General features: G+C 53.9%; 1 protein-coding gene across 1 annotated transcript in view; it reads left to right on the top strand.

Moving 5' to 3' along the window:
- The window catches only part of KDM4B (lysine demethylase 4B), a 181533-nt gene that overhangs the window by 36798 nt on the left and 132727 nt on the right, over positions 1–12008 (top strand). Inside the window, 1 exon segment of the mRNA XM_031659066.1 lies at positions 10997–11079. The gene's annotated coding sequence lies outside the window, so the exon portion shown is untranslated.

The following is a 12008-nucleotide window of genomic DNA, read 5'->3' as shown; positions in this document are numbered from 1 at the left end:
ACGTCACCCTGCGCGATGAGCGTGAGAAGTCACCCGCAGAGGGTCAGGAAGGTGGTTATATTTTAGTGGCCACAGGTGGGCAGTGCCCCTGGGTGTTGGGCAGAGGCCACCCCTACTCCCCTCTGGAAGACACTCCCTTCTTTCTGCATTCAGTGGTCTTGGGACAAGGCCTTGGGAGCCTGTGCTGTGTACCATGTCCCCACCTGGGACCTCCCTCCAAGAGTGATCTTAGAGGTTGCAGGGCCACGGGGGGAAGGTCCCCACCATTCTCCAGCAGCCGTCTCGCCACACAGCTGGGAGGGATGTGGGGTAGAGAGCCCCCCTTGGTGCTGGCCCTGGGGGTCGAAGTGGTACAGGGGCAGGGGTGGCCCCTGCAGTCACCGCGTCCTCCTCTGGTGGAGGCGAGTGGTGATGCTGGGTCACAAGAGGTGGCTTCTCATCCCAGTGGTCTCGCGCTGCACTCCGGGACCTCCCGATCTGGGGGCTGTGGGGGTCCTGGGAGAGGGCTTGTGGTAGGGGACAGTTTTTGATGTTCTCTTAGTGAAGGACAGAGAAGAAGAATGGGGGGCTGGCAGTGGGGGCAGGGAGCCAGGATGGTGCTGGTCCCACCTCCCTTCCTTCCATCCCTGCTGCAGGCCTGCCCTCTTCATGCCTGGCTCCCCGCAGCCTCTCTCTGTCCCCGTCTGTCCCGCCACTACTGGAACCCCACCCCACCTCTGGGTAGTGTGCACTCCATCCTCAGAGAGGAACCCCCATCCCCTGGACTTGTGGGGGCCTTGCATCCTGCTGTCTCCCCGGAGCCCGCGGCCATTCTGCTGCTCCTCCCACCCCTCCTCGCTGTCCTTCCCGGCAGTCCAGGCCTGTCCACCGCATCTTTCTGACTCGTGCTGCCACATCATCTGCCCCGGCTGGGGTTTTAGCTCCCCGGGGACTGGAAATGCATTGGTTAAGATATGGTGAGTTAGGCCGGGCACAGTGGCTTATGCCTGTAATCCCAGCACTCTGGGAGGCCGAGGCAGGTGGACCACCTGAGGTCAGGAGTTCAAGACCAGCCTGGCAAACATGATGAAACCCCATTTGTACTAAAAATACAAGAATTAGCTGGGCATGGTGGCACACACCTGTAATCCCAGCTACTTGGGAGGCTGAGGCAGGAGAATTGCTTGAACCTGGGAATTGGAGGCTGCAGTGACCCGAGATTGTGCCATTGCACTCCAGCCTGGGCAACAGAGCGAAACCCCAACTAAAAGAAAAAAAAAAAAAAAAAAAAGATATGGCGAGTTAAGAAGTTAAGAGAGGCCGGGCGCGGTGGCTCACACGTGTAATCCCAGCACTTTGGGAGGCTGAGGTGGGTGGATCACGAGGTCAGGAGATCGAGACCATCCTGGCTAACACAGTGAAACCTCGTTTCTACTGAAGAATACAAAAAAGTAGCCGGGCGAGGTGGCGGGCGCCTGTAGTCCCAGCTACTCGGGAGGCTGAGGCAGGAGAATGGCGTGAACCCAGGAGGCGGAGGTTGCAGTGAGCCGAGATTGTGCCACTGCACTCCAGCCTGGGCGACAGAGCAAGACTCCGTCTCAGCCTCCATGTTCTACTCTGTGAAGTGGGAGTGACAGCAGTGCCTTTCCCATGGGGCTGCTGGGAAGTGACTCAACCAGGAGCACCAGCGAGGGGACACCAGAGCGGGCCCCAACCACCTCCTGGCAGAAGCATGGGGCTCACGAGGTGGGGCGGGGGTGGTGGGGACCAGGCGCAGACCTGGGCAGGGACCTGGGCAGAACAGGGAAGTGGAACCTTCTAGAAGGGCCTTGGAGGAGGGCCCTACCCACACCACCCCTCGTGAGCAGCCCCCTGCCAATGTCCATCTCCCAGTTGAGAGTTGGGAAAAGCAGAGTTCTCTCAGGACTGGAATATGAATGGCAGCTCTTAGCCAGGCTCTGCCATATTGGAGAGGGTTCCAGAAGGTCCTGCAAGCCCACTGGCTCCTCTGTCATTCTTGGCATGGTTTTGGTCTCTCTTCTCCCTTGCTTCATTGCTGTGATGTCAAGCATCTCTTCCCGTGACTGTTGACTCTTTTTGTATCTTCTTTGGAGAAATGTTTGTTCCATCCTTTGCCCGTGTTTTCTGTTAGGTTGTTTGTCTTTTGTTAAGTTGCAAGAGTTGTTGACATATTCCGGATGCAAGTTCCTTATTAGATAATGACTTGCAAATATTTTCTCCTGTTTTGTACATTGTCTTTTCATTTTCTCTGTTTTTTTTTGTTTTTGTTTTTGTTTTTGTTTTTTTTTGAGACAGAGTATTGTTCCATCTCCTAGGCTGGAGTACAGTGGCACAAACATAGCTCACTACAGTCTCCAACTCCCAGGCTCAAGCGATCCTCCCACCTCAGCCTCCTGAGTAGCTGGGACTACAGGTGTGCATCACAATGCCTGGCTAATTTTTTTCTTCTTTATTTTTTGTAGAGATGGCATCTTGCTGTGTTACCTAGTCTGGTCTTGAACTACTGTGCTCATGTGATCCTCCCACCTCGGCCTCCCAAAGTGCTGGGATTATAGACATGAGCTGCCATGCCCAGCCAAGTCTTTTCACTTTCTTGAGGCCTTTGCAAACAATTTTTCTTTTTCCACATGCACTTTTGGTGTTATAGCCAGAAACCTTGCCTGATCCAAAGCCACGAAGGTTTATTCCTATGGTTTTCCTAAGAGTTGAATAGTTCTGGGCTGGGTATACCAGTTCACATCTATACGCCCAGTGCTTTGGAAGGCTGGGTTGGGAGGATTGTTTGAGGCCAGGAGTTTGAGACGAGTGTGAGCAACATAGCAAGACACTGTTGGTACAAAAAGTTTTAAAAAGAGTTTTGTAGTTTGGGCACTTACATTTAGATCTATAACCTATTTGGAGTTAGTATAAATATATGGTGTGAGGTAGGGGTCCACCTTCATTTTTTTGTGTGTGAATATCTGGCTGTCCCAGCAATATTTGTTGAAAAAACTGTTCTTTATGCATTGAGTGGTCTTTGCACTGTTTTTGAAAATCACCTGACTTTAAGTATATGGGATTATTTCTGGACTCTCAGCTTTCTCCCATTTATCTAATGTCTGTCCTTATACCAGTACCATGCTGTCTTGACTACTGTAGATTCATCACTGTGAATTATTTTATGTCTAGTCTTGAGTGCAGACATTAAGGAAAAATAATGTGGTTTTTACATTAACATATAGGGACCCAGATTAGCTGATGAGACTACAGCCTTCTTAATTGGGATCCGGAAAACCCTGGCTGTTCCCTGCCTCCTTTTTCCTTCTTTTTCTTTCTTTTTTTTTTTTTTTTTTTTTTTTTTTTTGAGACAGTCTTACTCTGTTGCCCAGACTGGAGTGCAGTGGCGTGATCTCAGCTCCCTACAACCTCTGCCTTCTGGGTTCAAGCGATTCTCCTGCTTCAGCCTCCCGAGTAGTTGGGACTACAGGCACGTACCACCACACCTGGCTAATTTTTTTAAAAAAATATTTTTAGTAGAGATGGGGTTTCACCATATTGGCCAGGCTGGTATCGAACTCCTGACCTCGTGATCTGCCCGCCTTGGCCTTCCAAAGTGCTAGGATTACAGGTGTGAGCCACCGTGCCTGGCCCCTGCCTCCTTTTTTTTTTTTTTTTTTTGGACGGAGTCTCGCTCTGTCACCCAGGCTGGAGTGCAGTGGCCGGATCTCTGCTCACTGCAAGCTCCGCCTCCCGGGTTTACGCCATTCTCCTGGCTCAGCCTCCCGAGTAGCTGGGACTACAGGCGCTCGCCACCTCGCCCGGCTAGTTTTTTGTACTTTTTAGTAGAGACGGGGTTTCACCGTGTTAGCCAGGATGGTCTCGATCTCCTGACCTTGTGATCCGCCCGTCTCGGCCTCCCAAAGTGCTAGGATTACAGGCTTGAGCCACCGCGCCCGGCCCTTTTTTTTTTTTAAGACAGAGTTTCACTGTGTTGCCCAGGCTGGAGGGCAGTGGCGTGATCTCAGCTCACTGCAGCCTCTGCCTCCCAGATTCAAGCAATTCTCCTGCCTCAGCCTCCCGAGTAGCTGGGACTACAGGTGGGTGCCACCACACTCAGCTAATTTTTGTACTTTTAGTAGAGATGAGGTTTTGCCATGTTGGTGAGGCTGGTCTCAAACTCCTGACCTCAAGTGATCTGCTCACCTTGGCCTCCCAGAGTGTGGGATTCCGGGTGTGAGCCACTGTGCCCAGCCTATTCCCTGCTTCCTTTATTGAGCCATGCCACCTTCCTCAGTTGGATTTTGGTATCAGTAAGGATACGAAGGTTTTGGTGACATACTTGTAAATAAGAGGCTGTTTCCCTAGGATGCAGAGGTTGATGACAAATGTCAGCTTTTCAGTTCTTTCACTCAAGAAGGATGTGCAGCTTGAATTCAGCAGGTTTGGTCTTCAGTGGGGCCTGAAAGTGGGTGGGATGTGGTGGTGCCCCTCGGTTTTCTGATCATCTTGGCTCTTTTATGGCCTGACTCTCCTCTTCCAGTGACAGCCTGCTATGCTGTGAGCTTCAGAGGACAGAGGTCCAAGTGGTTGTTTGGTTTAGTTTTTTTAACTTTTTATTTTGAAATAATTTTAGACTCACTGAACTGTTGCAAAGATAGCATAGAGCGTTCCTGTGTACCTTTCACTCAGGCCCAATGTGAGCATCTTACATAAGCACAGAATGCTCAGGAAATTGCTCACCCCATAGTACCATGCACTGCCTCAACTAGGCTTTTTTTGAGTCAGAGCCTTGCTCTGTCACCCAGGCTGGAGTGCAGTGGTAATCTCAGCTCACTGCAACCACTGCCTGCCAGGTTCAAGCTAGTTCTGCCTCAGCCACCCGAGAAGAGATTGCAGGTTCCCACCACGCCTGCTAACTTTTCGTATTTTTAGTAGACACGGGGTTTCACCATGTTGGCCAGGCTGGTCTCTGAACTTCACCTCAGTTGCTGTTTGCCTGCCTTGGCTCTCCCAGAGAGTGCCGATACCGGGATGAGCCACTGCAATCATCTCAACTATAGATTCTATTAGATTCCCACTAGTTGTCCCACCAACATCCCTTTCCTGGTCCAGGACATCATCCAGGACCCCACTCACCATTTAATCTCACAGGCTCCTCCGGGCATGCCAAGCCTCCATCTTGCCTTGACTTTCACGACCTTGGCACTTCCAAAGAGCACCAGGCAAATGTTTTGTAGAAGGAGCTTCTTCCCTTGGCTTTCAGGTGTTTTCTCGTGGTTAGCCTGGGGCTCTGGCCATTTTGGAAGCAGACTGCAGGGGCTCAGGTTGCTGCTTCCCTGTGTAGCTCAGCAGGAGGTGCGTGTGGCCGATGTGGCTGATGCCGCTCAGCCGGTGATGTGGACTGTGGCCGCCTGGCTGAGGCATCGGCCCAGTTCCTCCGCTGCAGAGTTACTCCTTTTCCCTTTGGGACTTTGAGCCTGTGAACATGTCCTGTGCCTTCAACTTCTGCCCGCCAGTTTTTGCACCTCCGCGTGGCTCTTTCCTGCAAGGATTATTCCCGGGGTGTTGGAATGGTGATTTTATGTTACGTGTATTCCTTTGAGACTTACGAAGGAGAATTCTTCTGTGGAGGAGAGCTGTCCCTCTTCCCCCATTTATCAATTGCGTTTCATTTATTTATATATTTTTGAGACAGAGTCTCACTCTTTTGCCCCGGCTGGAATGCAGTGGCAGGATCTTGGCTCACTGCAAGCTCCGCCTCCTGGGTTCAAGCAATTTTCCCGCCTCAACCTCCCGAGTAGTTGGGATTACAGGCGCCCGCCACCACACCTGGCTAATTTTTGTATTTTTAGTAGAGACAGCGTTTCACCATGTTGCGCAGGCTGGTTTCAAACTCCTGACCGCAAGTGACCCACCTGCCTCGGCCTCCCGAAGTGCTGGGATTACAGACGTGAGCCACTGCGCCCTTGATTGCACTTTAAATGTTCTCTCCGGAAAGCCATCTGTGTGTGTGTTTTATCCTGTGGGTTGTAACGTGATGCTGTCATTCATCTTGGTGCTCAGGTAGGTGGTCCTCATTTTGGCCATCGGGAGCCCCTCGCGTGTCCTTTCTGCCCGCTCCCATCCTGTCAAGCCTTCCCTCCCTCTCTGGTCCTGCAGGGCGATCTGAGCTCATCTTGTATGTTCTGCCCCAGCCCTGGAATTGACCACCTGTCCTGCACGGCGCCCTGGTTCCTCATAGTGGAGAGTGAGATTTACAAACTGTGGCCTGGGTGCTGGCCGTGCTTGATACTGTTGGGGCATCATTGCTTCAGGTTTTCTCTGCCAACAGGGCTTGGAAGTAGGAATGCTAACCCATGTGTATATGCGCATCTGTATCTCTCTCACGGTGTCTTTTCCAAAGCTCCTGAGTTCATACTCATAGGGTGCTAGAGCGTTCGTGTCGTGGGCCTGTCTGAGGCTTTGGGTGGCCACCCCCAACCTGTAAGGGGTATGCAGAGCCCCTGGAGAAAGGAGGACCTTCCTGTGGGGCTAAAGACTTGGGTGGGAGGCAGGAAATGACATGTCCCTTTTGAAGGCCACTTGGGACTTGTGGCCGTGGGAGAGGCAGGCAGAGCCGGGCACTGGGCCATCCTGGGTCAGGTAACCTCGCCAGGCGGGCAGGTGAGAGGATGGATCCCTTCCTTCCGGTTCAGAGATTCCTGTTTTTGGACCCGTGCCCAGCCCCAGGACAAGAGGTGGGCAGTGTGGTCTGGTGCAGGCCCAGCCTTCTGAACCCACCTGAGGGTCAGCCCTGGAGGCTCTGGTGACTGGCAGCCTCATGGCCAAGAGCACTTCCTTTTGGGGGGTTCTTGGGGGGCCAGGTTCTGTGGTCCCCAGGCCTCTGTGCTGTGGTGCCGCTGTCTCCTCCCTGATTCCCGCTTGTGGTCTCTCCTTTCACCCCACCTGTGGGTCTTCGCAGAGGGGCTCCCTCAGCACCTGTGCCTTCAGAATCAGCACATGTGGGGCAGCGGCTGTTACGTTATCAGCAGCTCATGCCTTTTGGGGGCATTGGTGTCCGATGCCTGGGGCTGTCACTGCAGGCTTCTGTCATGCTGCGGTGGGCTCCCCTTGCCAATTCTATTCCTAGTGCCCAGGTCTGCCCAGAAGCTGCAGCAAGGTCGGTGGGCTGGGCCCATGGCAGGACGCGGTCAAACCTCAACCACCTGGGTCTTCCCCTCCCGGCAATTAATAGAACTTAGTTTTTGGAGCAGTTTGAGATTTACAGAGAATTTGGGCAAGTGGGAGTGAGAGTTCCCGTCTCTCCCTGCCACTCCCCGCCTGTTTTCCTCATGGGAACATCCTGCCTATCGTGGTGCATTTGTCTCTTGATTAACACTTTGTTAGTGACACTTCACACTTCATTCGGATTGCCTCTGCTTTTCCCTAATGGACTTTTTTTTCTGTCCCAGCCCCCCCCACCCCTGACCTCCCAACTGGGATCTCTCGTGGCCTGTAGCCGTCCCAGGATCCCTCGTGGCCTGTGGCTGTCTCCTCAGGCTCTTCTGGGCTGGGACCGCTCCCCACACGTTCCCTTAGTTTTGTGCCTGGACAGTGTTGAGGGGAGTTGGCCAGGCAGATGGTAGGGCGCCCCTCGATTGGGGCGTGTCTGGCGTTTTGCTCAGGCTCGCACGGGGTGGAGGCTGTTGGGAGGACCTCAAAGGTAAGGGTTCTTCTCGTCACATTCTGGCAAGTGTTAGGACACGGGCCATCAGCAGGACTGGGTTAGAGCCGTGTGGCTGTTGCTGCCCTGACGGCCTGGCTGCAGGGGTTCATCATCCTCTCCCTGGGACGCTGTCCCCTGACTTTCCATTCGTGCACTGATGGAAGGAAGTCACTGCATAGCCCATATGTCAGGAATGGGGAGCTGCCTGGGCCCCAACCCCTTGTCCTCCCTCCTGGGGGGGCAGTGGAGGTGGGCTAGCCTGGCCTGTCATCCATTGCGGATGGGGGCCAGGGTGGACACAAGCCTAGGCTTGGGCTGTGCCTTGAGAACTGGGGCCCGGCCTCAGCCCCAGAGCTCCAGCCTCCCAGCTTGGAGTGGGTGCTTTTGGGGCCCCGGAGAGGGAGGGCAGGACCTGTGGTCTTGGCAGCACCGGGCTGAGGTCTGTCCAGCTGAGAGCCTCCGGGTCTGGTGGACTCCCTGCCTTCTTGACCAAGTGCTGAGAGTGGGGGTGGCACATTGTGCAGCGGGGGAGGGAGCTGTGCAAAGAGACAGTTACATGTGGAGGGGAGACCCAGGATCCCGTGGGGACCTGGTGGTAGCCAGGAGCAGCAGTCACAGGGGAGAGGCCTGGGTGGCCCCTAGGAGTGGACAGGCGCTTGCCCCCCCTGAAGTCAGGGAGGTGTCCTTTGCTGCTGTGACAAATGGCCGCAGACACAGTGGCTGAAAGCAGCACCTGGTCATTCTCTCCCATCCCTGGAGGGGGAAAGTCTGACATGGGCCTCCCTGGGCTAAAACCATGGTGTGGGCAGGGCTGTTCCTTCTTGAGGCTCCCGGAGAGAGTCCATTCCTTTCCTTTCCCAGTGTCTAGAGGCGTCCACATCCCTCGGCTTGGGGCCCTTCCTCCCGCTTCACAGCCACAGCGCAGCCTCTTCCAGGCCCTGACTCTCACTCTCTGGCCTCTTCCCACGAGGAGGCTGTGAGGACATTCGGCCCCGGATCATCCCATCTCAAGATGCCTAAGTCAGTCCCATCCGCAAAGCCCCTGTTGCCATGGAAGGGGAAATAGTCCCAGGGGTCTGGGGGTGAGGACAGGGACATCTTTGGGACCATTATTCTGCTGCCCACAGCTGCGTGGAGGGATTCCTGAGTGCGCAGGTCCTCTTCAGCTGGTGACAGTGTCAGGGGTCGGCCTGGGCAGGTGGGAGAGGTCGTGAAGCCCTTTGCAGGGCACTTGGCCGCTCATCTGGTGCGGGGAAGAGGCGCAGCCCGCGGCCCGCTGCTCTAGGGCCTGCTGTTCCCTTCCTACCCAGGGCAGGGCCTGTGGGAAGATACGGAAGTCGGGTGAATGAGCCGTGCCCAGTGATTTTAAAAAGCAGATTAAAATAACACAGCAAATGTCAGAGCTCATTGCGTGCTGTAGGGCGTTTGTGAAACTCGCATTGTTGATTTATTTTTTTGAGACAGGGCCTCGCTCCGTCGCCCAGGCAGCAGCCTTGAATCCTGGGCTCAGGTGATCCTCCTGAGGAGCTGCAGCCACACCTGCTACCACACCTGGCTCAGTTTTAAAGTTTTTGTAGAGACAGAGTCTCACTATGTTGGTCAGGCTGTTGAGACTCCTGGCCTCAAGTGATCCTTCCTCATCGTCCTCCCAAAGTGCTGGCATTACAGGTGTGAGCCACCGCACCACTTGGTGTTGTTTAAAAGTCCTGGTGAGTTGTAAAAAGTGTACAACTTCGGGAGGCCGAGGCAGGTGGATCACAAGGTTAGGAGTTTGAGACTAGCCTGGCCAGCATGGTGAAACCCCGTCTCTACTAAAAATACAAAAAATTGGCCAGGCGTGATGGCGCACACCTGTAGTCCCAGTTACTTGGAAGGCTGAGGCAGGAGAATTGCTTGAACCCAGGAGGCAGAGGTTGCAGTGAGCCGAGATCGCGCCACTGCTCTCCAGCCTGGATGACAGAGCAAGACTCCATATTAAAAAAAAAAAAAAAAGAAAGAAAGAAAAGATACAACAAAACCAGGGCCCCAGGGAGCGAGCTTCTCTGCCCTGGAGGTTGGGCCCACCGAGGGGACCTTAGAGTTGCTTCTGAAGTGAGAGTTGGCATTAGCTGAGCAGAAGGAAGCAGAGGGCAGCCTGAGTTGAGAGCCAGCACCGGTGGAGCTCTGAGACGAGGGCTTGCAGGCCTGGGCACCCACCGAGCCCCAGGTGTGCCAAGTCCAGTGGGAGCTGCAAGTCAGATTGTGAAAGTCCTTTTTATTTTTTCCTAGACGTAGTCTTGCTCTGTCACCCAGGCTGGAGTGCAATGGCGTGATCTCAGCTCACTGCAACCTCTACCTCCCAGGTTCAAGCGATTCTCAAGCCTTAGCGTCCCGAGTAGATCTCAGCTCACTGCAACCTCTACCTCCCAGGTTTAAGCGATTCTCAAGCCTTAGCGTCCTGAGTAGCTGGGACTACAGGTGCACATCACACCCGGCTAATTTTTGTATTTGTAGTAGAGACGGGGTTTCACCATGTTGACCGGGCTGGTCTCGAACTCCTGACCTCAGCTAATCTGCCTGCCTTGGCCTCCCAAAGTGCTGGGATTACAGATGTCAGCCACCGTGCCCTGCCATGAAAGTCTTGATATTGGCCAGAGTGGTGGCTTATGCCTGTAACCCCAGTACTTTGGGAACCCAAGGCAGGAGAATCATTTGAGGCCAGGAGCTCGAGACCAGCCTGGACACGATAGTGAGACCCTGTCTCTTAAAAAAAATAAAAAATAAAAAAGTCTTGGTGTCATATCCAAAGTTTGGAGTTCCGTTCTGCATTCATCTTACAAGTGTCTGAGCGTCTGTGTCCAGGACTAAGTTCGACGCCTGGGCTGTGCCTTGGCCCTTGTGAGGTCGCAGCCCCTGCCTCCCTCTCTCCCTGTGCTCTGCCTCTTGGTGTTGGGGGGTGGGGAAAAAACTGGGTGCATTTTCTGCACTTTTCCCCTTGTAGGAAGCAAAACTTGAAAATCTCTCAGTAGTTGTCTGCATCTTAAGGCTTCCAGAAGCTTCTTTGGTTTCATTTGACTGTTCACAGATACTCTTGCTGCCTCGGCCCCTGGTTTTTAGGAGCTGAGGTTAAAATGGGCCCTCACTCGAAAACTTGACTGGGTAAAGTGCTTATAGTTACGGATTTTTGTGTTGTTAAAAATTGACAAGAATGTGGAAAATCTGAATAAAGGCAAGCGTCCTCGGGCTGCGTGCAGCTGGTGGGAGTCGAATTTAGAATTAAAACTTGAGCGTGCAATCAGTTTAGTTAATCATGCTTTTATTTGCATGTTTTAGGAACCATCACCATTGCTGGAGGCACCTGACAAATCCTAGCCAATTTTTGGAGCATCTCCACACAGGAACCTCGCCATCCAGAAGTAAGTAACACGGGCCCGGCCCCCAGGTGGCACCACAGGACCAGGGCCCGGAAGGCTATGGCCTCTTCCCTGGGTGGCCTGCCAGGGAGAAGGTGGTGGCCTGCCAGGCTCTGAATTCCTGGGACATCCAGGCGTGAGCTGTGCTTAGATGGGAGCCTGTGGTAGGGAGGTTCTTCTGGAAGTTTCTGCATGAAGCCTGTCTGCTCTGGGCTTGCATCTCGCCCTTTGGCATCGAACCACCCGACCCTCACTTCTAGAAACCGCAAAAGCTGCGGCTCCTCCTGCCTTTCGAGTGATACTGGGGTTTCCCCAGGACCCACTACCCTGTCTGCATCGGCGCTGGGGACACCTGGGCTCGTGGGGCATTCCCCCACACACTGTCAGAAGTGGGGAGCAGTTAGAGCAGGGGTTTCTGAAGATGGGAGACTCCTTTTTTTTTTTTTTTTTTTTTGAGATGGAGTCTTGCTCTGGGAGACTCCTTTCTAAATGCCTCTGAGATAGTTCCATGGCCTGGCTGCCCCGGGTTTAGTTCCTTTTCTTGTGCCTTTCTTACAAGCCAAGGACAGTGGGCTTAAAGAGGTGCCTCTGCTGGCAGCCCAGGGGGACCACTCAGGAGAAGAGAGAGAATGGCCTCATCGCTTCTGGCCATATCCATAGGGCCCGGGTGACCCAGCGGAGAGTGTCAAGTGTGGGATGAGCAGTGCTGTGTCCTCCTGTCAGGGCGGAGATGGCAGTGGCAGCGGTGGCTGGCAGAGCACTGGGGAAGGGCGGCCTGGTGTGGCGTTGCCCTTGGATTCTGTGCCACTTCCCTGTGCAGAGGGAAGAAGGTGCCTGTCCAGGGCCCCTTGTAGCTAACAAGAGCGAGTATGGACTTGAACTGGGGCCCTTGAGTCATTTGTGGGTGCCTTTTCTGTTCTGCCACGATTAGG

Source organism: Papio anubis, chromosome 20 (assembly GCF_008728515.1).
Source record: "Papio anubis isolate 15944 chromosome 20, Panubis1.0, whole genome shotgun sequence".
Lineage (NCBI taxonomy): Eukaryota > Metazoa > Chordata > Mammalia > Primates > Cercopithecidae > Papio > Papio anubis.
The sequence above is the reverse complement of the archived record's forward strand: the minus strand, read 5'-3'. Positions and strand labels throughout refer to the sequence as shown.